The following is a 27,531-nucleotide window of genomic DNA, read 5'->3' on the forward strand; positions in this document are numbered from 1 at the left end:
GGACAAACAAAAACTAAAGGAATTTGCAAACACAAAACCAGCCCTACAAGAAATCTTGAAAGGGGTTCTCTAAGCAAAGAGAGACCCTAAAGGCAACATAGACCAGAAAGGAACACAGACAATATATGGTAACAGTCACCTTACAGGCAATACAATGGCACTAAATTCCTATCTTTCAATAGTTACCCTGAATGTAAATGGGCTAAATGCTCCAATCAAAAGACACAGGCTATCAGACTGGATTAAAAAACAAGACCCATAGATATGCTGTCTGCAAGAGACTCATTTTAGAACCAAAGACACCCCCAGATTGAAAGTGAGGGGGTGGAAAATCATTTACCATGCTAAAGGACACCAAAAGAAAGCTGGGGTGGCAATCCTTATATCAGACAAATTAGATTTTAAACCAAAGACTGTAATAAGAGATGAGGAAGGACATTATATCCTACTTAAAGGGTCTATCCTACAAGAAGATCTAACAATTGTAAATATCTATGCCCCTAACCTGGGAGCAGCCAATTATATAAGGCAATTAATAACAAAAGCAAAGGAACACATTGACAAAAATACAATAATAGTGGGGACTTTAGCACCCCCCTCACTAAAATGGACAGATCATCTAAGCAAAAGATCAACGAGGAAATAAAGACTTTAAATGACACACTGGACCAAATGGACTTCACAGACATATTCAGAACATTCCATCCCAAAGCAACAAAATACACATTCTTCTCTAGTGCCCATGGAACATTCTCCAGAATAGATCACATCCTAGGTCATAAATCAGGTCTCAACTGGTACCAAAAGATTGGGATCATTCCCTGCCTATTTTCAGACCACAATGCTTTGAAACTAGAACTCAATCACAAGAGGAAAGTCGGAAAGAACTCAAATACATGGAGGCTAAAGAGCATCCTACTGAAGAATGAATGGGTCAACCAGGAAATTAAAGAAGAATTAAAAAAATACATAGAAACCAATGAAAATGAAAACACAACTGTTCAAAATCTTTGGGATGCAGCAAAGGCAGTCCTAAAAGGAAATACATAGCAATACAAGCATTTCTCAAGAAACAAGAAGGTCTCAAATACACAACCTAACCCTCCACCTAAAAGAGCTGGAGAAAGAACAGCAAATAAAGTCTAAACCCAGCAGGAGAAGAGAAATAATAAAGATCAGAGCAGAAATCAATGTAATAGAAACTAAAAGAACAGTAGAACAGATCAATGAAACTAGGACCTTGTTCTTTGATAGAATTAACAAGATTGATAAACCCCTGGCCAGACTTATCAAAAAGAAAAGAGCAATGACCCAAATCAACAAAATCATGGATGAAAGAGGAGAGATCACAACCAACACCAAAGAAATACAAACAATTATAAGAACATATGATGAACAATTCTATGCCAGCAAATTAAATAACCTGGAAGAAATGGATGCATTCCTAGAGATGTATCAACTACCAAAACTGAACCAGGAAGAAATAGAAAACCTGAACAGAGCTATAACCACTAAGGAAATTGATGCAATCATCAAAAATCTCCCAAAAAACAAAGGCCCAGGGTCAAATGACTTACCAGGGGAATTCTACCAAACATTTCAAGAAGAATTAATACCTATTCTTCTGAAACTGTTCTAAAAATAGAAATGGAAGGAAAACTTCCAAACTCGTTTTATGAGGCCAGCATTTCCTTGATCCCAAAACCAAAGACCCCATCAAAAAGGAGAATTACAGACCAATATCCCTGATGACCATGGATGCAAAAATTCTCACCAAAATATTAGCCAATAGGATCCAACAGTACATTCAAAGGATTATTCACCACGACCAAGTGGGATATATCCCTGGGCTGCAAGGTTGGTTCAACATCTGCAAATCAATCAATGTGATATAATACATTAACAAAAGAAAGGACAAGAATCATATGATCCTCTCAATAGATGCAGAAAAAGCATTCGACAAAGTACAGCATCCTTTCTTGATCAAAACTCTTCAGAATATAGGCATAGAGGGTATATACCTCAATATCATAAAAGCCATCTATGAAAAACCTACAGCGAATATGATTCTCAATGGGGAAAAACTGAGAGCTCTCCCCCTAAGTTCAGGAACACGGCAGGGATGTCCACTATCACCACTGCTATTCAACATAGTATTAGAAGTCCTAGCCACAGCAATCAGACAACAAAAAGAAATCAAAGGCACCCAAATCTTCAGAGAAGAAGTCAAACTCTCAATCTTTGCAGATGATATGTTAGTTTATGTAGAAAACCCAAAATACTCCACCTCAAAACTGCTAGAACTCATACAGGAATTCAGTCAAGTGGCAGGATATAAAATCAATGCACAGAAATCAGTGGCATTCCTATGTACCAACAACAAGACAGAAGAAAGAGAAATTAAGGAGTTGATCCCATTTACAATTGCACCCAAAACCATAAGATACCTAGGAATAAATCTAACCAAAGAGACAAAGGATCTGTACTCAGAAAAGTATAAAATACTCATGAAAGAAATTGAGGAAGACACAAAGAAATGGAAAAACGTTCCATGCTCATGGATTGCAAGAACAAATATTGTGAAGATGTCAATGCTACCTAGAGCAATCTACACATTCAATGCAATCCCTATCAAAATGCCATCCACTTTTTTCAAAGAAATGGAACAAATAATCCTAAAAATTGTATGGAACCAGAAAAGACCCTGCATAGCCAGAGGAATGTTGAAAAAGAAAAGCAAAGCTAGCGGCATCACAATTCCAGACTTCAAGCTCTATTACAAAGCTGTCATCATCAAGACAGTATGGTACTGGCACAAAAACAGACACATAGATCAATGGAAGAGAATAGAGAGCCTAGAAATGGACCCTCAACTCTATGTTCAACTCATCTTCGACAAAGCAGGAAAGAATGTCCAATGGAAAAAAAGACAGTCTCTTCAACAAATGGTGTTGGGAAAATTGGATAGCCACATGTAGAAGAATGAAACTGGCCCATTTCCTTACACCACACACAAAAATAGACTGCAAATTGTTGAAAGACCTCAATGTGAGACAGGAGTCCATCAAAATCCTAAAGGAGAACACAGGCAGCAACCTCTTTGACCTCAGCCGCAGCAACTTCTTCCTAGAAACATCACCAAAGGCAAAAGAAGCAAGGGCAAAAATGAACTATTGGGACTTCATCAAGATAAAAAGCTTTTGCAAAGCAAAGGAAACAGTTAACAAAACCAAAAGACAGGGGCGCCTGGGTGGCTCAGTTGGTTAAGCGACTGCCTTCGGCTCAGGTCATGATCCTGGAGTCCCTGGATCGAGTCCCTCATCGGGCTCCCTGCTCGGCAGGGAGTCTGCTTCTCCCTCTGACCCTCCCCCCTCTCATGTACTTGCTCTCTCTCATTCTCTCTCCCTCAAATAAATAAATAAAATCTTTAAAAAAAAAAAAAAAAAAAAAAAACCAAAAGACAACCGACAGAATGGGAGAAGATATTTGCAAATGACATATCAGATAAAGGGCTAGTATCCAAAATCTATAAAGAACTCATCAAACTCAACACCCAAAGAACAAAGAATCCAATCAAGAAATGGGCAGAAGACATGAACAGACATTTTTCCAAAGAAGACATCCAAATGGCCAACAGACACATGAAAAAGTGCTCAATATTGCTCGGCATCAGGGAAATACAAATCAAAACCTCAATGAGATACCACCTCACAACAGTCAGAATGGCTAAACTTAACAAGTCAGGAAACGACAGATGTTGGCGGGGATGCGGAGAAAGGGGAACCCTCCTACACTGTTGGTGGGAATGCAAGCTGGTGCAACCACTCTGGAAAACAGTATGGAGGTTCCTCAAAAAGTTGAAAATAGAACTACCATATGATCCAGTAATTGCACTACTGGGTATTTACCCCAAAGATACAAAAGTAGGGATCCGAAAGAGTACGTGCACCCCGATGTTTATAGCAGCAATGTCCACAATAGCCAAACTGTGGAAAGAGCCAAGATATCCATCGACAGATGAATGGATAAAGAAGAAGTGGTATATATATACAATGGAATATTATGCAGCCATCAAAAGGAATGAGATCTTGCCATTTGCAACGACGTGGATGGAACTGGAGGGTATTATGTTGAGCAAAATAAGTCAATCAGAGAAAGACATGTATCATATGACCTCACTGATATGAGGAATTCTTAATCACAGGAAACAAACTGAGGTTTGCTGGAGTGGGGGGTGGGGTGGGAGGGATGGGGTGACTGGGAGATAGACACTGGGGAGGGTATGTGCTCTGGTAAGCACTGTGAATTGTGCAAGACTGTTGAATCTCAGATCTGTACCTCTGAAACAAATAATGCAATATATGTTAAGATAAAAAAAGAAGAAGAAGGTAGCAGGAGGGGAAGAATGAAGCAGGGGAAATTGGAGGGGTAGACGAACCATGAGAGACGATGAACTCTGAAAAACAAACTGAGGGTTCTGGGGGGGAGGGGGGTGGGAGGATGGGTTGGCCTCGTGGTGGGTATTGAGGAGGGTACGTTCTGCATGGAGCACTGGGTGTTTTGCACAGACAACGAATCATGGAACACTACATCTAAAAGTAATGATATAATGTATGGGGATTAACATAAGAATAAAAAAAAAAGAGAGTTGTGTGTGTATGTGTGTGTGTATGCATGTGCATGTGTGTGTGTGTATGAATATTCCCTAATATCATGATGTGAATATAGATGAACATGAAGGGAAAATATCTTTCAAGGACCTAGGAGTAGTGACATGTAAATGATTCTGTTCTGATGAAGCAAGATAAAACCATGAAGTCTAGAATTTTCCCTACCAAAAATATTGTTACATAATGGCTCTTCACAGCTATGGTGGAAAAAAACTTTGTATACTAAAGAAAAAGCATTTTTCATGCTTTCAGGTTATATGATGACTGTATGGCATGTTGCTATAAACCAGAGTCTTAATTGACTTTTTTTTTTTTTTTTTTTTTTGTGACACACAGGAATGATAAGCAATCATGAGACCCTCTTCTATGGACATATTCAGGTTTATTCATTACATTTCATAACTGACTAACCTTTATTACATTTCATTTCATAATATATTCAGGTTTATTCATTACATTTCATAACTGGCTATAACTTTTCCTCAAGAAAACCATATATAACATTATTATGAAGAAAACTTATTTATTTTGTTATTTTTTTATACAAATGATATATTCATCTGGTATTCAAATGAAACATAATGTTTAATAATAAAAAGTAGTTGTCCTATTCCCAGACCTCCATGTTCCCAACCTCTGTGTCTAAATTCAACTTCATTCAAATACCTGGTTTATTCCTTTTTACTTCCTCTGCTATAATTCTAATAGTAATTTAGTAGGATTATATGACAAAATCCTACATTTTGATCCTAATTCTTTCAATTTTTAATTGGATTATCAAAAATGTCAGCATATTAACTGTTGTTAACAATTAAGGGTTTGTAATTCATCTGACACCTGCTAATACACCAGCATGTTCTGAGTCCAAATTTGAAAAATGACAACCTGCAAAGTTGAGTGTGCTGTTTGACGCCCCCCCCCATTTTGGGATAGCCCACATTATTAGTTTTCAATTAACAATAATCGTGCCTTGGATAAACCTCATTGGTTATGATACTGCTACTGCGAAAAGCTTGCCCACATTATTAGAATAAGTCCACTATATCATATAACCAGACATCTTCAATAAACCCATACACTCTCCATGCTCCATACACTGTGTTCTGTATTACTTCCCAGCCTTCACTTATGATTTTATTCCCGCCTTGGGCATACTCACCTTTATTTCACTAAGCAACCTTTCTGTCCTTTCAAGACCCAAATGAGGCCCATCTCTTCCATGGAACATCATTTGACTATACAGATATTTTATTAACCTTTTTGACTACATTTTTTAGTAATAGCATTAATTAATGAAGTCACATATTTATCACCAAAGTTATTCTTGGGTATCTGATATTTAACAGACACTGTATTCACAGTGTCTCTCTTATGCTTTACTCTTGCCAATAATCTGTGAAGTCAGATTTGTGATCCAATGCATAAATCCAACATATAAAGAACTGAGGCAATGAGAAATTTTAAAGCCTTCTCTGGGTCCCATAGTGATGTGATTCCAGGGCTGTGATTTGCCTGCAGCTTAACCTGAACTCAAAATGTACAGTAGATACATTTAATAATCCTTTGCTGATACTAATTTTCCTCAAGCTCTGTGTTGCCTTTTACACTACACAAAATTTGCTGAAAAATTCATACTCTGACTTCTGATACATTGTTTATGTTTCTCAACTTCTCGTGTGTGTCTTCCAACCACTGCCTTGAGGGCAGTGTATCTTACCAAACAATGAATACATAGTAGGGAGCTCAAGAAATATCTGTTGAATAAATATTTATGCACATTATGGAAGTCATTCCCTGTTGGCTGATATGCAAGATTAAGGCTATATTGATTCTAGACTAAAGTGACTGAGGGAAATGCAAAATTTCAATAAGCATCACAATTGGAAAAAAAAAAAAGTCAAATACAGCTGTTTGTTTTGGTTTGGTTTAGTTTGGTTGTTGTGTAGTTCCTGAATTTACCCAACAATATAGTGAAGATAGCTAATAATGTCAATGATGGTGTGAATCTAACACCTAGAATCTTTTAGAGTCTGTTTTCAGGATTTTATCCTAAGCTTTCCCTTTCTTTTTGACTTCCAGATTCTGATGATTACTTTATTTAACATATCATGGTAGAATTTGAGATATTATATTATTTTTTTTCTTAAGATTTTATTTATTTATCTTAGAGAGAGAGTGTGAGTGGCAGCAAGAGGCAGAGGGAGCGAGAGAATCTCAAGCCAACTCCATGCTGAGCATGGATCCCAATGAGGGTCTCCATCTCACTACTCTGAGATTATCACCTGAGACAAAATCAAGAGTCAGACACTTAATCGAACTGAGCCACCCAGGCACCATAAGATTTAAGATATTATGTTCTTAAAAAGGAAAAAAAAAAAAAAAGATATGTTCCAAACTATGTATAAATATTATTCATTTGGTCTTTAAGAAGATTTTGCATCAGTTTTGGGTCTAAAAATAGAAGAAAGCTCTTTTACAACATAAATACACAGGAGCCAAAGTCCCTTTCATCAGAGGAAGCTCTGTGGTTACTGAAGTGTATACAATTATAAACTCAATTGTTAAATCAAAACACATTCCAATCACCCTAGCATGTTGCTTTTAATGGGCAATACATTCCCAAGAAGGCAAGTTCTCTGCTAACAATATTGAACCAAATCATCAAAATTCAAAGACGGGTCTATAAAATGTGAAATTCCATCAGCAAAGTGCACAGTGGGCCACAATGTGTAGATTAATGGGCAGCCTGTCAAATATTTTAATGTATGCTTCAATCGTTGAAACACATGTGATGATTAGTAAAGTATTTGGTCTGGGCAATAAAAGATATAAAATAAATTAAAATCATGACGCCTTCTGAATTAATAAAGCATTTGGTTAGGCTGTATTGATAAATCACTGGCACAGATTAAAAAGCCCCCATAACTAGATACATTTCCCCCGGGCACTCTGGGATCTCACACTGGTCTCTTCCTATGGCATATTCCTAAATGAAGTTCTCTGTGAAAAGGTGAATACTAAGTCTCTGAAGAATCTCAGAAAATGAACTTACTGGTTTAAGCCTTGAATAGAAGCCATCATCTATACCTGGCATCACTCATATTTCTTTTGAGTTCTAAAAATTAGATTTCTATTTCCTAAGCTTGTTTCAGAACTACCTTCACCTCAAAAGCAACTTTCAATATTTTCTTGGAAGCATGTCACTGGGAACACTGAAGCTGAGAAATACACACCAGAACAGAAATGAAAGACCAAATAAATCCCTGTTCAATTTGGTTATTAGTTTATGTTATGTGAGCTGGAGGAGGTGACATGTTGAAAGGTCATCCAGACAGTTTTTATCAGAGTGGTGAGGACAATGGAATCCAAAAGGGTAAAAGAAATTCACCTTGTTTTTGAGTGGCAGGCTTGGGAAATGAAGATGCTATGATAATTTGGTGATGGTCTTTAGTGCTTAATGCCAACTTTGGCCAGTAGGGGCACTCGTAATTTGGAGGGGTGAGAGAGCATCTTTTTTTTTTTTTTTAAGTTATTTATTACTTCAGGGCAGGAAGGGGCAGAGGGAGAGGGAGAGAGAGAGCATCCTCAAGAATATTCCCTGCTGAGCACAAAGCCTGATATATGGGGCTCCATCTCAGGACCCAAGATTGTGACCTGAGCTGAAATCAAGAGTCAGACACTTAACCGACCCAGACACCCAGGCACCCCTGAGAGAAAACCTTAATTGTTAAATGCTGTCTTTCGGGGGTATGCATTTCCAGAAGGAAAGGCACATTATTTTTATTGAGGGATTAAATTGTATTCATGGTTTGCTTCTCCAGGTTTGCTTTCATTTCAAAGGTCCATTCAATCCAGCACGAGAAGTTGAAATGCATGTGAAGTATTTTTGCACCAAAAATATAAAAGCAGACTCATGGTCATTGCCCTTTAGGACCTCACAGTTTAAAATCCAAAAGTCACTTACAATAAAAACCAACAGGGAAAATGCTGTGAAAAGAGTAACAGCTGGATGCTATGTGAGTAAGTTATATGAGATCTAACTGAATCAGAGTGGCGCATGAGTGTCAGAGAGGAAATACATGAAGGCCATCTTGAACAATGATAATGAAGATATTTGCGGATGGAGGATATGGAATGAACAAACTATTCTTATGTGGAATGGAGGCTATTTGGCTTGGACAGGAGGAGACACTCAGGGTGACAAATGGGAAAGAGTTACAGCACATCTCTTTTCAATTATTTTACGTTGGATTAAACTTTTCTCAATAATAGAAAGACAAGAAATCTATCAGGAGATAAATTTAGCTCTTTCTTTCTGTAACATCTTTCAAAAAAATAAAATGAACTATTTCTGAAGGCAACAAGCTCCCCTTCGATAAAGTAGTTCAGATGTTGAGTGACAGTGTGGTGATGTTGTTGAAGGTTTCAACGTTGACAATCTATAATCCTTTGAAATGAGTGGGATAATTCAAAAGGAAAAGCTAGCTTCTGAAAGCAATCTTCAGGGCAGTGTACTCATTATAACTCAGAGCTGCCTTTTAACAGAGAATTTTATAAGAAATATGTAAACATCTTTTCATATACTTAAACTTCTTGTCAGATATGTAGATACCTTGTCTTTGGCCCAGATAATGAAATGTATGTTTACACTTCTGTCCCTATTTCTCCCGTGCTTTAGTAAAATCTCTCTATATAATGGCAAATTATTTCAGTTGGTCAATAGTTTCGGCCAAACAAACTTTTGGATAAAAAATAAGATAGTTAACAGCTATTATCCCATGTAAAGTAAAAATATGCGTGTGTTTAATGATTAAAAACAGATAAATGAACACTGCAGAAAATATTGGAAACCAGGAAAAGTAAAATGCACTCAAAAGTAAGTTTTTAAGTCCAGTTATCAGTTACCTTTTTCCTAAGATATGCATTTTAATTTGGAATCAACTACTTTCTATATTGTTTATATATTGCTTTTTAATTTTATATTATATAATGAACAACTTCTCTATAAGTAAGCACTATTGAAATTTTTAAAGCTTACAATAGCTTATCCTACATTTGTATCATAAATCGTTTAATCAATCCCCATTATTAAAGATTTGACCTATTAACCACAATGTAACCAAACTTGTATTTTAAACAGTATTTCTAACAATTTAAAAATATTTTTATATTTCATTTTACTTAAAAATGTAGAAGCAGTAGAGGAGTATATTCTTATTTTTAAAATGCTAAGATAACTAGAAAATAAACTCCATTACCTTTCTTAGAAGTAACAGTTATTAAAAATTGAGTAACCACATATCCCAGTTTATACCTGTTGATCTGGTATAGTTTTTAATGTAAAGGAGACATTTTCAATTCATAGAAATGTTCCAGTTGGAATGGAAAATCATGTAATCACCTAAGTTAAGAATTTATAGTGTAAATGTGTATTTCTTTTACATATTGGCATCTATATATTTTCTACATATACAAATTTTAAATAGAGTTAGTGTATATATTTTAGCCACTTAGTTAATATTTCTCAAAGAACTTTCTATAAGAGAATATATGGCTCAGATTCATTTCTTTTAACTTTTGTGGTATCCCCAAATATAGATGAGCAAAGTTTTATTAACTCAGATGAAAAATAATTTCCAAATTATGTTGTAGCCTTTCCCTTAAGATCAGGAACACATCAAGGATGCCCACTTTCACCACTATTGTTCAACATAGTACTAGAAGTCCCAGCAACAACAATCAGACAACAAAAAGAAATAAAGGTATTCAAATTGGCAAAGAAGAAGTCAAACTCTCTCTTTTCACAGATGACATGATACTTTATGTGGAAAAACAAAAGACTCCACCCCCAAATTACTAAAACTCATACAGCAATTCAGTAATGTGGCAGGATACAAAATCATTGCACAGGAATCAGTTGCTTTCTTATACACTAGCAATGCAACTGTAGAAAGAGAAGTTAGAGAAATGATGCCATTTACAATAGCACCAAAAACCCTAAGATACCTCGGAATAAACCTAACCAAAGAGGTAAAGGATTTATACTCTAGGAACTACAGAACACTCATGAAAGAAATTGAAGAAGACACAAAAAGTTGGAAAAACATTCCATGCTCATGGATCAGAAGAATGAACATTGTTAAAATATCTATGCTACCCAGAGCAATCTATACCTTCAATGCCACCCCGATCAAAATTCCAATGACATTTTTCAAAGTGCTGGAACAAACAATCCCAAAATTTGTATGGAATCAGAAAAGATCACCAAGGAAATGTTGAAAAAGAAAAACAAAGCAGGGGACATCATGCTGCCCAATTTCAAGCTATATTACAAAGCAGTGATCACCAAGACAGCATGGTACTGGCACAAAAACAGACATATAGACAAATGGAACAGGATAGAGAACCCAGATATGGACCCTCAACTCTATGGTCAACTAATCTTCGACAAAGCAGGAAAAATATGCAATGGAAAAAAGTCTCGTCAATAAATGGTGCTGGGAAAATTGGGACAGCCACATGCAGAAGAATGAAACTCAACCATTCTCTAACACCATTCACAAAGATAAACTCAAAATGGATGAAAGACCTCAATGTGAGACAGGAATTCATCAAAATCCTACAGGAGAACATAGGCAGTAACCTCTTTGACATCAGCCACAGCAACTTCTTTCAAGATACATTTCCAAAGGCTAGTGAAACAAAAGCAAAAATGAACTTTTGGGACTTCATCAAGATAAAAACTCCTGCACAGCAAAGGAAACAGTCAACAAAACAAAGAGGCAACTCACAGAATGGGAGAATATATTTGCAAATGACACTACAGATAAAGGGCTGGTATCCACAAAGATTTCTCAAACTCAACACCCAAAAAACAAATAATCAAGTAAAAAAATGGGCAGAAGACATGAACAGACACTTCTCCAAAGAAGATATACACATGGCTAACAGACACATGAAAAAATGTTCATCATCATTAACCATCAGGGAAATTCAAATCAAAACCACATTGAGATACCATCTTACACTAGTTAGAATGGCAAACATTGACAAGGCAAGAAACAGCAAATGTTGGAGAGGTTGTGGAGAAAGGGGAACTCTCTTACATTGTTGGTGGGAATGCAAGTTGGTACAGCCACTTTGGAAAACAGTGTGGAGGTGCCTCAAAAAATTAAAAGTAGAGCTACCCTATGACCCAGCAATTGCACTCCTAGGTATTTACCCCAAAGACACAGATGTAGTGAAAAGAAGGGCCATATGCACCCCAATATTCAAACAGCAATGTCCACAATAGCCAAACTGTGGAAAAAGACGAGATGCCCTTCAACAGATGAATGGGTAAAGAAGATGTGGTCCATATATACAATGGAATATTACTCAGGCATCAGAAAGGATGAATACCCAACTTTTACATCAACATGGATGGGACTGGAGGAGATTATGCTAAGTGAAATGAGTCAAGCAGAGAAAATAAATTATCATATGGTTTCACTTATTTGTGGAACATAGGGAATACCATGGAGGACATTAGGAGAAGGATGGGAAAAATGAAGGGGGGGAATTCGGAGGGAATGATGAACCATGAGAGACTATGGAGTCTGAGAAGCAAACTGAATGTTTTAGAGGGGAGGGGTGTGGAGGGATGGGTTAGCTCAGTGATAGGTATTAAGGAGGGCATGTACTTCATGGAGCACTGGATGTTATACGAAAACAATGAATCGTGGATCATCACATCAAAAACTAATGATGTATTGTATGATGACTAATATAACATAATAAAATTTAAAAAAATGCTACAAGGGACATTTTTAATATGTAATATTTTCTCATGTGAACAAACATGAGATACTTACCTGGAACCATTGAGTCAAACTGCCAAATTCTTTCCTTTCCCTCCCTTTCTGTCCCCTTCCCTCCCCTCTCTTTTTCTCCCCCCCCTTTACTTCTCTTTCCTTCCTCTCCTCTGACCTCCAGTTCCTTGATCTCCCCTCTCTTCCCTTTGCAATTTCATAGTTGTCTTTTAAAAATATTTCTTTACAATCTATCTTTTATCTTTCTATCATCTATCTATCATCTATCATCTATCTATCACCTATCTATCTATCTATCATCTATCAGCTATCGTCATCTATCATCTATCATCTATCTATCTATCATCTCTCATCTATCTATATCTAACACCTATCATCTATCTATCTCTGTATCATCTAGCTATAATATTTTAACATTTGAACAACTTGTGAGACTACAATCGGTTCCATTAAGTACATTCACAATATTGTGCAAGAATTATCATATTCTATATCCCAATTTTTTATCATCCTCTATAGAAACTCTGCCCCATCAACAATAACTTCCCATTTCTCCGTTCCTGACTTCACCAACCTCTACTCTACTTTCTGTTTCTACATATTTGCCTACTCTAGGTTTCTTGTATATGTGGAATCAAACAATATGTGTCCTTGTTTGTCTGGCTTATGTCACTTAGAATGTGTTCAAAGTTTACTCATATTGTAACATATACCATTTTTTTTTTCTTTTATGGCCATTAATAATATTTTTCTGGGGCCCCTGGGTGGCTCAGTTGTTAAGCATCTGCCTTTGGCTCAGGTCATGATCCCAGGGTCCTCAGATCAAGCCCCTCTTTGGGCTCCCTGCTCCGCCAGAAGCCTGTTTCTCCCTCTCCGACTCCCCCTGCTTCTGTTTCATTTCTTGGTGTCTTGCTTTCTGTCAAATAAATAAAATACTAAAATATAATATTTTCTATTGTACTTTATACAACATTTTGTTTATACATTCATCTGTTGGTAGACATTTGGATTGTTCCTACATTTTGAATATTGTTAATAATGTTACTATGAACATTCGCATAAAATAAGTGTTTGAGTCCCTGCTTTCAATTTTTTTGAATATATATCTAGGACTGACATTGCTGAATCATATGGTAATTCTCTGTATGACTTTTTGAGAAATTGATGGTTTTTCACAGCACCTGCAAAATTTTATATTCCCACCTTCAATGTACCTGCTCCAATTTCTCCACATCTTCCTCCAATGAGTATTGTTTATTTATTTTTTATTTTTTTTAAAGATTTTATTTATTTATTTGACAGAGAGATTGACAGCGAGAGAGGGAACACAAGCAGGGGGGAGTGGGAGAGGGAGAAGCAGGCTTCCCACTGAGCAGGGAGCCCGATGTGGGGCTCGATCCCAGAACCCTGGGATCATGACCTGAGCCGAAGGCAGACGCTTAACGACTGAGCCACCCAGGCGCCCCGAGTATTGTTTATTTTTAATAGCTATTCCAATGCATGTAAAATGGCATCACTTCATAATTTTATTTGTATTTCCCTGATGGTTAATGATGTTGAGCACCTCTTCATATGCCTAGTGACCATCTGTATATCTTCTGTACACAAAGTTTTCTTCATCCTTTGTGTATTTTTTAATTGATTATTTTCTTGTTAAGTTGGAAGTGTTTTTATATATTCTAGATATCAAACGCTTATCATATTTATGACTGTAAATATTTCCTCACTCTCATTTTCTTGATAGTGCCCTTCAATGCACAAAAGTTCCTATTTTTGATGCAGTCTAATTTGTTTACTTTTTTATTTTATTTTATATATTTATTTATTTATTTTAAAGATTTTATTTATTCATTTGACAGAGAGAGAGACAGTGAGAGAAGGAATACAAGCGGGGGGAGTGGGAGAGGGAGAAGCAGGCCTCCTGCTGAGCAGGGTGCCCGATGCGGGGCTCGATTCCAGGACCCTGGGATCATGACCTGAGCGGAAGGCAGAGGCTTAACGATTGAGCCACCCAGGCGCCCCTTTTTATTTTATCTTAGAGAGAGAGTGTGTGCCTGTGCAGGAGTGGGGGTGGGGGGAAGGGCAGAGGGAATGGGGAGAGCATCTGAAACATATTTGGCACTGGGCATGGAAACTCACATGGGGCTATATATATATATATATCTGGAATTACATGTATTATTTGGGAAATCACATGCATTACTCTTGTTTTTACACTTTGTATTATCCTCATGATGTCCTTCATGAATCCATTCTTTATAGTAATAATGTTGGTATTTTATAATTTCTTATAATTAAAGATGTTTTGCTTTTTATTCCATTTAATTTTTTTTTTAATTTTTAAAGATTTTTTTTTTAAATTTATTTGTTTGAGAGAGAATGAGAGAGAGCAAGCACATGAGAGTGGGGAGGGTCAGAGGGAGAAGCAGACTCCCCACCGAGCAGGGAGCCCGATGCGGGACTCGATCCCGGGACTCCAGGATCATGACCTGAGCCGAAGGCAGTCGCTTAACCAACTGAGCCACCCAGGCGCCCCCCATTTAAAATTTTAAAGTATAATTAATACAGGCATATCTCATTTTATTGTGCTTCACTTTATTGTGTTTTGAAGATACTGCATTTTTGATACTTTGTTTTGGCAAGGCTGCATTGAGCAAGTCTATTGGCAACATTTTTTTCCAACAGAATTTACATGCTTTGTTTCTCTGCCACATTTTGGTAATTTTTGCAATATTTCAAACTTTTTCATTATTGTTATTTTTACTATGGTGATCAGTTATCACTGATTTAATTTTCTGAAAGCTCAGATGATGGTTATCCTTTTTTAGCAATAAGGTATTTTATAATTAAGGTATGTACCTTTTTTTTTTTTTTGAGACATAATGCTATTGCACAGTTAATAGGCTCCAGTATAGTGTAAACATTATACTATATTTAATATAACATTATATGCACTGAAAAACCAAAATAATCATTAGACTCTCTTTATCGTGATATTTGCTTTATTACAATGGTCTTGAACCAAACCTGCAATATATTAGACATATGCCTGTATATGAATCTGATGTATTTTTTCTACAAATTCATACTAAATGCTCTAGGAATAGCACATTTCTCATAAATGAGCTCTGAGTCAGGTCAGAAAATCACAAAGGTCTAAGAATAAGGTTTTTCAAGAGAGTTCAAAAACATTTTGATCTTTTGGAGGAGTTCTAAAACCCATTAACTCATCAAAAGCAAGATTAGCAAGACTGCCAAGAATCTGGGAGAGGGTCAAGACATTGGCAATACTGCATTTCTTTCTGTAATTTCTGGGGGAAGAAAATATATATTATATATTATATATCTTCTTTTTTTTTTTTTTTGCCTTTTCCAGCATCTAGAGGCTGTCCTTATCCTTTATCTCATCACTGCATCTATCTTGAAAATGAGCAAAGGTGAGTCAATTCCTTATATTGCATTTCTCTGACCTCCTCTCTTGCTTACCTTTCACTTTGAACACATATGGATCATCATGTATTATCATTCAATCTTAAAATAGACTAATTAACAACTTCAATTCCATTGCAATATTAATTCCTTTTGCCACATATCATAACATATAAATAGGTCCCAGAAATTAGAACATGGATATCTTTGGAAATTATTATTTTCCATAGTCACACTTTGCCCCTCTAAAACAAACTTCTGTATCCAAGGTGAATCTTTTCACCATGTCTTCAGATTTAAAGCCACTAATTACCCTATCTTTGCACAAAATCTCCTTTAACTCAGAATCCTTTCTATGGGAGTTCTTAGACTATCTGTTTTAAACTTTATAGGTGACCTGTAAGAATTTTATGCTGAAAATTCAAGTTCCTATATTTTTGGTTTAACAATCTTATTCATAATTCTTTAATTTCTTCCTTCTGGGTTTTTTCTTCCTTTTTTATATTAATTTAATCAGAAAAAAATGCATGAATATTTTATATTTTAGAATGCATTAAGTTCAACTGCACTGTTTTATTCTATTTATGTTTCCTTTGATACTTGATCACTTTGCATTTTCTAGATTCTAAATTATTTTAGCTCAGAAATTAAGTTGCTAGAACTACTATATTCTGAAATTAATTATTGCTGACAATATTTAATGAGACCATTGTGATGATTATTTGAAACTAATCTGACTTTCTTTAGAATTGTTCTTAAAGTTTCTATTTGGCTTGAGTTTGACAACAGAAATAACCAAACTTATTAGACACAAATGATAAACTAACAAAAAACTGTGCTTATTAGGTTCAAAGAGATTAAGCCAAACTTACTAACTGCATTGTTTTTTTTTATTGCTGATCCAGGATGACAACAGACTGTGAGGTTTCAAACAACATTCATTATCTCACACTTTTGTAGGTCAGAAGTCAAAGGTGGTGTCTTTGCTCAGGGTCTAATGAGGCCAAACACCCAGGGATTATGAAATATGTGTACCCCAGGATGTGGGGATCTTGGAGACATTCTTAGAAATCTAACAACTATCAGGAAACTGGAATCACTATTATATTTTGAAATTAAAAATCAATATTGTAGAACCAAAAATGTAAAATAACCAAAATTTAAAAATTAATGGTCACATTTGTTAACTGCTTAGTCACAATTCAAGAAATAATTAGAAACCTATTATAAAGCAGAAGAATGCATTTATAATAAATAAGTGAAGTAAATCAGAGAAAGACAAATACTGTATGATCTCACTTATAGTTGGAATAAAAAACACCAAAAAAACAACACAAAACATAAAACTGAGCTTATAGAAATGAGAACAGATTGGTGGTTTCCAGAAATTGGAGAGGGGGAGCCAGTGATGGGTAAAGCTGGTCAAAGGGTATAAACTTTCAGTTATAAGTTAAATAAGTTCAGGGGATATAATGTACATGATGGTGACTACAGTTAACAAAAATATATTGTATATTTTGAAGTTTATAAGAAAGTAGATCTTAAAAATACACATTACAAAAAATTGTAACAATGTGAGTTAATGAAAGGTAGCTAAATTTATTGTAGTAGTCGTTTTGCAATATGTACACCTATCAAATCATTATCTTGAACAACTTAAACTGCCACAATGTGATATGTTAATTGTATCGCAGTAAAACTGGGAAAGCATAAGAAGAAAGTCTAATATAGGTTAAATTGGAGTCACAGAGCAAAATAGAAAAAGAATAGCTTAGTAATATTTGAAGATAAAATGACTGAAAATTTTCCATAACAGATAAAAAAAAAATCAATCCCCAAAATCCAACAGTCCAGTAAAAACATAAAGAAATCTATACCTAAAACATTACTGTGAAACTAGGGAAAACATACCAAGGAGAAAACTTAAAAGGAGTTAAAAACAAAAACAGATTATTTTTAAAGAAGCCGCATTTTAACAGAAGATTACTTCTCAAATACCAAAGACAACATAAAGGGCTTTCTTTGGAAGACACAATCCTGGTCAAAGGTCATAACTGTAGGATGAAATAAAGATAAACAAAAACTAAATATGTGCGTAAATTTAAATGAATATAACAGAAAGGACACCACCACCAATAATAATAATAACAACAACAATAATAATAATAATAATAATAATAATAATAATAATAATAATATTGCTTTCTGCAATTTAATGTGTCTGTGATTAATAAAATTATAATCATATAATTCTGGAAGTAAATGGGGCATCTGGGTGGCTCAGTCGTTAAGCGTCTACCTTCAGCTCAGGCCATGATCCCAGGGTGCTGGGATCGAGCCCTGCGCTGGGCAGCAGGAAGCCTGCTTCTCCCTCTCCCACTCCATCTGCTTGTGTTCCCTCTCTCTGCTTGTGTCTCTCTGTCAAATAAATAAATAAAATCTTTAAAAAATTTCTGGAAGTAATTAAACAAAATTAAATGTTTTCAGGTTTTTACATTATATTAGAAGAGGAGAAATGCACTAGATAATGTTGGATGTTGATAAGGCATTATCAAGGTTTTATGCTTTAATTCTTACTTTAATCAATAAAAGAATAGGAAACTAAGGGCTATTTTCTAAACATATAGATAGAAAATTGTTTAATGGAAGGAATGTATTCAAAAAATGATAAAAGGATGAAAAAATACCATAGAAAAGCCTTGCCATGTAGAAAGTCTAGGACACAATTATTTATTTGATTCCAAGTATATTAGTATTATATTTAATACTGATTGACTAAATACTATAATTAAGGGGAAGTGTTTGAGATTGAATTTAAATAAAATAACTGTATGTTGCTAAAAAAAGACATCTGAAAATAAATTTACCAGAAGATTGAAAAATTGAAAATATAAAAATTTTTAAAAGGATACTAGGTAACAAATATACCTGATGAACCTATATCCATCATAGAGCAGAGACTCTGAGGCACAACCTTCACAATGATGTAGCAGGTGACTATAAAAATCAAGTGTTTCAGTTTATCCAGAGATGCTATAGTTCTAAATATGCACATCCTTAATAGCATAACCCCACAATAGAAAAATTTGAAAAATGCTGTAAATTGCTCTAAGTTGGGCTTCTTTGGAGAGAGGTCATGAGTAAAAGTAAAAGTAGTGTATTAGGGAGATGGATTGCAGAGGTGGGGGAGTGAAACCCAAATGGGAATAAAGCCAGCAAAAGTTTGTGTCAGTTCCTACCTTGGGCTTCTGAGGCTTTATATTCCTGGTGAACTCCTGAAGACAATTTACCTCACAACAATCATCTGAGATGTAAAGAAGTTGTGAGATTTATTATTATTTTTGTTGTTGTTATCAGCTTAAGGCTTTTCTAGTGGCTTTAAATATCCTGGTCCTTACATCTTGCTGCTCAAGCAAGCCAAGGTAAAAGTCCAGCCAGAGACTTGCAGGTATTTCCTGTGACTGCTGCTGTCATCAGTTGGGCTGTGCAGTGGTGGGAGGGACCCCATGCAGCAATACTTCATGCATATTCAGTCATATTTAAAGAAGTGAGTCCCTCTTTGTAACTAAGGAGACAAAAAATAACCAGTAAGGAATCAAGAGTAAAATGAGATATAATATAAATTCAAAATATTATGAACATAATTAAGCAAATAAATCTGAGTACTTGGATGACATGGTTTTAGAATGAGAAAGAAAACATGAGTAGTTTTATTGCTACTAAAAAATTGTTTAAATTTTTTTCTCACATTTCCAGTTACAGAATTCATTACCAGTGCATTTTTCTTACCAAATATTTGAGGAAGAAATTATATTTCCAACTCATAGGGTGAGCAAAATCTTAATAACAAAACCTGAAAAAGGTCATTTTTTTTTAAAAAGGTCATTTTAACAAAATCAAATTATAGACTACATGTATTCAGATTAAAATAAAGTCCTAAAGAAAATATTAACAAAGTGGATACAGCAATAAACACATAAGGGTAATATCATGTAATTAAGATAAGTTGAAAACTAAAATAGCCTATCATTCAAATTCAGTTTATATAATTTACTATATTAACACAACAGAGAGAAAATAAAAAAAACTTAATACATGTAGGAAATATTGAGGAGCATTGGGTGTTATATGCAAACAATGAATCATGGAACACTACATCAAAAACTAATGATGTAATGTATGGTGATTAACATAATGTAATAAAAATATATACATTTATTTTAAAAAAGCAAACTTGGGACAGAAGGGGACTTTCCTAATCTAAAAAAAATATATGAAGCTTTTATCTTTAATCTACAGCAAACATTATTATTATCAGTGAAACATTGAAACTTTCCTATTTTATTGAGAACAAAACAAGGAGGTTCACCACTTCTATTTAATGTTGGTCCAGAGTCTCTAGGCAATACCTTAATTCAGGAAAAAAGTAGTAGAAGATAAAATGATTGTGAAAGAGAAGAAAAATGTTAAGCTCTTATACGATATGATTATGTGTAAAGAAAAGAGAACCCAAGAGATGTTATAGTCAAATTGTTAACAGATTAGTTAAATTATTTACAACAAAGTTGTAAAATTGAAATTCAATGCAAAAATAATGTTTTTATATAAAAATTAGAAATTTTAAAATATATATTTAAAGCGGTGCTTTAGCGTCAAATACTTAAAAATTAATATAATAAAAAACAAACAAATATAGCCAAAACTTGTTCAAGTCCTCAAAGTAGAAAACTTTAAAATGCTATTGAGAGATAGCAAAGATATGTGAGTAAATGGAGTTGAAGATTCAAGTTTCTAAAGATAAAATTGTCTACACATTAATCAAAAGACTGAAATATTTTCCAAACACCCAAACATAAAAATATCACTTATAATTGTATCAAAAGAATAAAATAACTAGGAATAAATTTCATCCAGGATGTGAAAGACCTGTACAGTGAAAACTATAAGACATTGATGAAAGAAATTAAAGAAGACACAAATACATGGAAAGACATTTGTGCTCACATGTTAAAACAATTAATATATGGAGACAACCTAAGCATCCACCAATGAGTGAATGGATAAATAAAATATTATATGTATTAAATATATAAACATATATTCCATATAAATGTATGTTCTATATAAAAGAAACATAAAATATATATTATATCATATATATGATAATATACATACACAGACATATATGTGTATATTAAAGAAAGAAATCCTGCCATTGCAACAACATGGATGGACCTTGAAGGTATTATACTAAGTGAGATAAATCAGACAAAGACAAATATCATATGATTTCACTTATATGCAGAATCTAAACAACCTATATGCATAGATACACAGAACAGATTAGTTGTTGCCAGAGGCAGGGGATGGGAGTAGGAGAAATAAGTAAAAGGGATCAAAAGTTACAAATTCCCACTTATAAGATGAATAAGTCCTGAGGATTTAAAGCAGAGCATGGTGACTGTAGTTAACAATACCACATTGTATATTTGAAAGTTGCTGTGGGAGTAAATCTTAAAATTTCTCATCACAAGAAAAAGAAAATTGCAAATGCATGAGGTGACAGATGTTAACTAAACTTTTCAAGGTAATTATGTCACAGTGCCTACATATATCAAATCATTCTGTTGTACACTTTAAACTACTACAGTGTTACATAGCAATTATATCTTGAAAAAGAAGCTGAAGGTAGATACAAATGTATAAATATAAATGTATAGGCATAAATATATCTTGCATAAATAAATACATATTAGATAAATAGATACATGCATATATACATATAAAATGTGTATGTGTATTCAATTAAGTTCCTATGTGCCTACATCATGATTTTGTTTCCCAAACCTAGAGGTCTAGTGAATCTAGTTGAGGGGAGCTACTCTTTTAAATTTTCTTCCTTCAAATGCTTAATGAAAAAAAATATATATCTCAGATGTATTTATTTTCTTTTATTTATATATTTTAGTAGAACATAAATGAACATATAGATTTCATATCAATATGGACATAACCAAGAAAGTAAAGAAGAAAGAGGAAAATTGGAGAACATGCTTGAGCCATCCCAAGGCCAAGTGAACCACTATTGTAATTAAGAGTGGGCATTACTAGTGTCCTGTAAATTAGTATTGCATCAGGAATAGATTTCCCACAGTTGTGTAGATGCTGGAGGACTGCTCTCCAGCCTGTGCTCAGAGAAGCCTGAAGGCAGACAGTTCATCTTTCTGACCTCAGTAGAAGGTAAAAAGGTTGTGAGGGGTGGGTCCCCATTATGCAACTTTCTCACCTTAGAACAATCAGAACCAAAACTTCCATGTTTTCAACTAAAAGTTTATTTGACACGTTCTGAGGTATTTCAGTAGTTTTATCTGAAGAGACGTAACTGAGATTAATGAAAATTAGTAAACTGAGGAAAGAAAGCCAATTTGAAAAAAAAAAAAGTGTGGACAAAAACAAAGAGAACTTCAACCAAAACCAGAACAAAATTAAGCACAAGTTCTTGGGAACTTCCATTTAAAGTATGTTTGCATACAAATGCAGAAAAGAGTGTCCAGGCATAAAAGTTATTTTTCAAATATTAATAATATGAAACAAACTAAAACAGAAACAATAGCTGTTGTTGAGTGCCTTATTAGTATTCTAAAGCTGGACTGGAAAAATAATATCTCACAATGCAGGCAAACCCCCACAGATATGGGGGGAAAATGAGAGAATAGATGGTATGATGGGAACTTGAATAGCTCATGCTGAGACATAATATAACAAAACAGGAGTTCTAAAAGAAGAAAAATCACAAATGGCCTACATTATTAAGGAACCTTTGTGACTTCTCTTTTCATTTTGAAGGAGGGTATTCGGTCCCAGGGAAGACTTATAGACAAAAAGTTTCATATGAAATTTTTGAATACCTAGGTTGGATATTAAACTTCAGAAACTTCCAAATAGAAATACAGCTTACTTAAGCCATAAAATCAGAAAGAAAAACATCACTCTAGAATTCTATAATCAAAATTCCACAAAATAGAAAACACATAAACTTTGTCTAAGTGGCAAAAACACATATTCAACTATTCTAACCAAATGAAAAGTCAATTAAACTTGAAGAGTGATCTCAAGATAAACAAATAAAAGGAGCAGAGGAAACAGAAGTATGTATGTAAATACTCATGATATGTAGATTATCTAAAAGTGGCAGATTATACTATCATAGAGAATTTATAATACTTTAGCAATTTTTGTTGGAACAAAGTATATACATATAAAAGGGACAATTTAATAATGGTCAAAATATAGCAAAGAAAAAATAAGGAAAAATAGGAAATGCAGATTTAGAGAAATTCATATTTGTTGGTGAAAAAAAGGTGTAGTCACTTAAGTTGTTTGATAGAAAACATAAATATTATTTAATGCAGATCTATTACTAAAAATATGTCAATTTGTATATAACACTAAAGAGAAGATGGCAAATGCTAGCTAAATTGAAAATCATAGTAAAACTGCCAAACTTCCAGGCTAGGAGATAGCTGAAAAAAGGGAAAGTAAGATGTGGGGAGGGGAAGGAAGATACATCAACACTAAACTGTAGAAAATTGTAAAATTAAAGTAATAAAGTATAAAGCATATGCATGTATATGTTTTTAAAACAAATGTAAATAATTGGAAATATTTTATCAAAAAGCAAAGATTCTGAGACTCACTTAAGTATAAATTCAAACTCCTTGACATCATTGTTGGTAAAGATTTTTTGGATCTGACCCCAAAAACAAAGCCAATAAAGCAAAAATAAACAAGTAGAGCTGCATCAAACTAAAAAGTTTCCATACAGCAAAGGGAACCATCAACAAAATGAAAACAAAACAACCTAGTGAATGGGAGAAAATATTTGCAAATCATATATCTAAAAATAGGTTAATATCCAACATATATATATATATATATCTCCAATATATAAACTCATACAACTCTATAGCAAAAAAAGAAAGCACAACAAAACAAAAATAAAATTAAAAATGGGAAGAGAATATGAATAGACATTTTTCCAACAAGTCATACAGATGGCCACAAGCACATGAAAAGATGTTCAACATCACTAATCATCAGGGAAATGCAAATCAAAACCATAATGAGATAGTACCTAACATCTGTTAGAAAGGCTATCATTGAAGACAAAAAATAACAAGTGCTGGTGCAATTTGAACAAAAGGGATCCCTTGTACACTGTTGATTGGAATGTAAATAGGTGCAGCATTATAGAAAAGAGTTTGGAGATTCCTCAAAAAACCTAAAAATCTAGAACTACCATAGGATCCAGCAATTCCACTTCCGGGTATTAAAAACACTAATTTAAAAAAGATATGTGGACTTCTATATTCATAGCAGCATTATCCAAAATTGTCAAATGTAGAAACAACACACACAATCTTGCCATTTTGTGACAACATGGATGGACCTTGAAGGTATTATGCTAAGTGAAATATGTGAGACAGAGAAAGATGAATATTATATGATTTCACCTATATGTGGAATCTAAGAAACAGCCAATAAAGAAAAGAAAAAAAAAAAAAAACAACATGCTGAGAGATATAGAGAACATATTGGTCATTACCAGAGGGTGAGAGTGATGTAGAGTATGGACGAAATGGGTGAAGGTGGGCAAAAAGTACAAACTTCAGTTACAAAATAAGTAACTCATGGGGATGTAATGTATAGTGTGGTGACTATTGTTAATAATACTGTATTGCATATTTGTAAGTTGCTAAGAGAATAGATCTTGAAAGTTCTCAACACAAGAAAAACTTTAGTAACTATATAAGGTGACAGATAATAACTAAACATATTGTGGTGATCATTTTGCAGCACATACAAATATTAGATCATTATGTTGTAGAGCTAAAATTAATATAACGTTATATGTCAATTATACCTCAATAAAAAAAGAATAAATCTAAGCATTTGTCCTTAAAATGATGAGACTAAATAAATGTTCAAAGCAATGAATGTATTCAGATATAGAAGGAAATGACCTCTCCTTCATCCTTGCCAATAAAACCACAAAAATATTGACATCAACAACAGAAAAGTGGAACTTAAGTTCAAATCTTTAAATGGCATAAATGATAATCTGTGACAAAATAGTTGAATCAATGAACTGGAAGTGCAGGTCAAAAATTAAGCCAGGAGGCATCAGGAAGCCTGAAAGAGGAGAAAACTTAAGAGAATGTTATGCCCTAGAAGTAGAAATATTGTTTTATAGTAGAAACCACCCAAGGACAGAGAAAAAAAATAACTAAAGGGATTTTTTTAAATGAAATTACTGTAAAAAGATGAAAAGTCAGAAATCCCTGGGCACATAGAGTTCTAAAAGAAAAATATGAGAAGAAGAAACATCACATCACTGAAATTTAAGGTTAACCATGAAAAAAAATTCAGAGAAACGACCAACATTCTACAGTGTAATGAGAACCAAATTGGCATAAGAATTCCAATAACATCTGTTACACAAGGTGAATATAGTTAACACCACTGTACTGTACACTTAAAAATGGTCAGAATGACAAAAAAGACTTGCCAATGCAACCATTGACCAGATACAAAACTAAAATAAATTAACGTTTGTTTTATCTTTTTAAATAACCCTTTAAAAAAAAATACAACAACTTTTGAGTGCAAAAATATTCCATGATATAAGGAGTCAAAAATCTTAAAGCACATTTTGCATCCTGAAAAATGGCCTGGAGAAATAGCTCCATCTAGTAGAAAAAAAATTCAGGAAGATGTGTCAAAATAAATGCTAAGTAAAGAGAAGTAAAGAACTTAGAAAAGCACTCTGTTTGCTAAACGGCAAAGCAAAAAAAGACTATGTTTATAACAATTCTAAACTAAACCTCTAGATGAGGTTATAAAAGGGAATAAAAGAGGTGACAAATACTAAGATACTTGCCCTCTTAAGAGGAAGATGTAACTATTGTTACATTTAAAATTTGATACAGAGAAATGGGCAAAATTAGGATTAATTAGTAGAGTAGAGATAATCACAAATAGAATGAAAATAGAATTATAATGTTAACCCACAAAAGACAATTCCCCATATCCAATGGAAAGTAGGAAAATTAAAAAAAAAAAAAATTGGAGTGGGAGAAAAATGATCTAGCAATAGTAGTTCACAAAATACATACACACACACACACACACACACACACAGAGTATTTGAAAAAATAGAGAACAAAAGAAAGAATAAAAAAAAAAAAAGAGTGGCAGGGGAAAATACTGGTTTCCAGTTACATTTATAAGAAACCTGGAAGGTATCACTTCATTCCAACAACTAAAAAGCTGAAAAATTAACAAGTGTTCTTGCATCTACAAAAGAAGGACAATTGCTACTCCCAAGATTACAGAGACAAACAGGTGAATGCAAGAAGTCATGGCTCACTGAAGCAGAGACTCACAAGCAGAAACCACATCAGGATAGAAAAACCTGAACTCCAGTTAGCAATTGCTGGAGCTACAGTGTGGATAGCTCTACAAGTTAAAAACTTCAGGGGGACCCAGTCACACAGGAGTCTCAGAATTTGAGATTTACCAACAAGAGCTCAGCAGGTTTCTGCACTAAATATTGAAGAAAAATCCCCTTGGCCCCCAGCAGAGGGAAATCACACAATGTCTGCTCTCAGACCACAGTGCAGTTAAACTAGAAATTAAGAACAGATAGATAACTGTAAATCCCATAATATGTGGAGATTAAAAATCAAAATTCTAAATAACATATGGGTCAAAGAAATCATATCAAGATAAATTAGAAAATAATTTGAACCAAATGAAAATGAAAACACAACTTATCAAAATATGTGAGATGCAACTTTCTGCTTAGAAGGAAATCTATACCATTGAATGTATAGAGTAGGAAAGAAGAAAAACCTAAACCAGTCATCAAAATTTCCATCTGTGGGAACTATAAAAAGAAAAAAGAAATTAAATCTAAAGTAGAAAGAAAAAAATAAGAAAAAAATTAGAGCAGAAACAAGTTAAATAAACACAGAGAAATCAATAGGAAAAAAAGAACAAAAATAACAAAACCTGGTTCCTTAAAAAGATGAATAAAATGGATAAGCCTGTAGCTAGACTAAGAGAGAGAGAGAGAAAGAGAAAGAGGAACACAGAGACAGAGACACACAGAGAGAATACAAATTACTAATATCAGAAATGAAAAAGCACATAACTACAGTCTCCATGGCCATTTAAAAAATCATAATAAAGGAATATTATGAACAACTCTATGCCCACAAATTTTTTTTCAAAGATTTTGTTTATTTATTTGACAGAAAGAGACACAGCAAGAGAGGGAACACAAGCAGGGCGAGTGGGAGAGGGAGAAGCAGGCCCTCTGCTGAGCTGGGAGCCCGATGTGCGGCTCAATCCCAGGACCCTGGGATCATGACCTGAGCTGAAGGCAGACGCTTAATGACTGAGCCACCCAGGCCCCCCATATGCCCATAAATTTGATAACCTAGATGAAAGGGACCAATTAATTGAAAGACAATATGCCATAACTCACACAAGAATATATAGAAAATCTGAACTGACCTATATCTATTAAATAAGTTGGGTGAATAATTAGTAACCTT

The 27,531-nt window shown here is 34.2% G+C and overlaps 1 pseudogene; it reads right to left on the minus strand.

The window, feature by feature from the left end:
• Nucleotides 1-5,519: 5,519 nt before the first annotated feature.
• LOC123839971 (U4 spliceosomal RNA) lies at nucleotides 5,520-5,684 on the minus strand (annotated as a pseudogene).
• Between the last annotated feature and the right edge of the window lie 21,847 nt (nucleotides 5,685-27,531).

The sequence above is a fragment of the Mirounga angustirostris genome, unplaced genomic scaffold, assembly GCF_029215605.1.
Source record: "Mirounga angustirostris isolate CCGP_5_RB_7025 unplaced genomic scaffold, mMirAng1.0.hap1 SCAF_3, whole genome shotgun sequence".
NCBI lineage: Eukaryota > Metazoa > Chordata > Mammalia > Carnivora > Phocidae > Mirounga > Mirounga angustirostris.